The 2,333-nt window shown below is 38.5% G+C and overlaps 1 pseudogene; it reads right to left on the bottom strand.

The window, feature by feature from the left end:
- Nucleotides 1-1,195: 1,195 nt before the first annotated feature.
- LOC114686826 lies at nt 1,196-1,929 on the bottom strand (annotated as a pseudogene).
- Between the last annotated feature and the right edge of the window lie 404 nt (nt 1,930-2,333).

Below are 2,333 nucleotides of genomic sequence, written 5' to 3' on the forward strand. Positions count from 1 at the left end.
CTACACCAGCTTGCTTCTTAAGTCCATTTGATTGGAAAGTCTTTTCCAAGCCTTTTACTCTGAGGTAGTGTCTGTTTTTTCAGGATTAAGTGTGTTTTCTTCTTTGCAGCAGAAAGATGGATCCTGATTTCATATCCATTCCGTTAGCCTGTGTCTTTTTATAGGTTATTTTATTGCTTATTCAGGTAATATTATTTCCTTCTCTGGTATCTGAAGGAGTTGAAGACTTTCTAGTTATACTTTTTCTTGTTACCATATTCAGAAAAGAAACTCACTAAAGAGACATAAAGTGTATAGAGTTGAGAGACATTAAGAGATAGTTTTTGGTAATGCAAGTTAGAATAGAAAGTAAATTATGTACAAACTTTTGGACTCACCAAGTTAAGATAGATAATGGAGTATTTTTTCTGAGTGTGTCAATTGTTAGCAGACTACACATTGTTGATGTAATTAATGCATGTATATATTGTATAAAGTTATTGTACTTACTGTATATAGTTTTTCTTATATTAGTTATAACCTTTTATTTTTTTTCTCATGAAAGAATGCACCAAACACATTCGCATTTATTTTCTTTTTTAAGGCAAATGACATAGACCCAAAATACCAACTTTTTTAAACCTAAGCTTAACATTACATATTTAAACAATTGTCAGAACTGACGAATTTGCCAGCATCCATGCACAACTAGAAAACATCCTTAATTTACACTAAACCAGAAATGTATTACCGTTGATGCAGTAATAGCTTTCATTACTAAATACTGAAAATAAAATTGAAATATATCTGTGGAAGGTTCATCTGGCAATGTTAACTTCACAGCAGGCTGACACTACTCAATCACATGTCAACACAATAAGAAGGAAACATATCATGCTGGTGTTAAACAACAGTCTTGTCCTAGCACTACTCAAGAGTCACGGGGCTCACCTCAGATTACATTTTGTTTTCTTTTGTTTAAAGCAAAGTGCATACAGAGATTACAACAATTTTAAAGACAAAAAAAATGGTCCTATTTTGTGGCCCCAACAACAAACTCAAAAGTCTATGAAATAGGGGCTCCGATGAGCTGTTTTATAAATACTTTAGGTACAGTTATACAGAAAGTCGAGTTTTGTTTGAAATCTTAAAAAAAAGTTCCTGTTATTCCTCAACTGGTGCTTGTTATGGTTTACCGTTTCTGTTAAACGCTTGTGTTGAATTACTTGTTATCCAAGCATAGCAGGTGCTCCTTACCATTTATCGTCAGGGACTTTAACTGTCCGTCTTCCTCAACTTCTACTCTTTCCTGGCCATTCTCCACAATTCTCTTTGTAGTATTTTTTGCCATTAACTATCTTAGTAGAAGATGATATTGAATTGAAGTTGCCCATTCTGCTACTGCCCAATGATGCTGAAGAGAAGGAAGTGATATCCCATGCCCTAGTGAGCCGAAAGGAGTGAATCCTGTATCAAAAGCAGGAAATCTACCTCCAAAAGGAGGAAATCCACTCAAGGCAGAGAAAAATGAGCCTATACCTCGGTTTCTGCTTCCTCGGGGACCCTTCGGTTCCAAAAACGTCATCAAATGGGTCTTCAAAGAGGTCAAATGAAAATGGGTCCCTTCCACCAAAAAACTTCCCTGAAGACATCATCTGGATTCTGGAATGTGAAGCCAAAACTCAAACGGACTGTCAAAAATGACTTCCACTCTCCACCACCATTTAATCCTTCTTTGCCGTATTTGTCATAGATGTCCTGCTTTTTTGCATCCGATAACACTCATAGGCCTCAGCTACTTGTTTGAATTTCTGCTCTGCTTCTTCATTTTCAGGATTTTTGTCTGGATGCCATTTCAGTGCCTGTTTCCGATATGCCTTTTTAATGTCCTCAGGTGAGGCATGTCTCTGCACGCCCAGAACTTCATAGTAATCCACCATGTTTTAACAGATTGTTTGTAACAAATCCGGGGCGGGGGGGGGGGGGTGTTGGGCGGCCTGTGGCCGGTCTCCTCCTGGCTCTGGCACAGCTGCGCTGGCGGCAGTGGCGGCTTCCATAACCTTTTAATTTTAAACAAAAAGATGGAATGTGGTGATATTTTTGTTTTGGCTCTAACAAATAATGCTTGCCTGAAGATTAGAGGGTGAAGCTAGCCATTAGTTAATGATAGAGGTCTGGAGGTCAGTATAGACAGGAGACAGGAAGTGATATGGCTGGTCAGAAACAGGAATATAAGGCTGGCAGAGACAGGAGTTCAGCCCTTTTCAGTCTGAGGAGTGATGGAGCTAAGAGGTCACTTTGGCTGCTCCTTTACTTCTCTGCTCATTCAAACATTTACCCTAGTATCTGACTCC

The sequence above is a fragment of the Peromyscus leucopus genome, chromosome 1, assembly GCF_004664715.2.
Source record: "Peromyscus leucopus breed LL Stock chromosome 1, UCI_PerLeu_2.1, whole genome shotgun sequence".
Classification (NCBI taxonomy): domain Eukaryota; kingdom Metazoa; phylum Chordata; class Mammalia; order Rodentia; family Cricetidae; genus Peromyscus; species Peromyscus leucopus.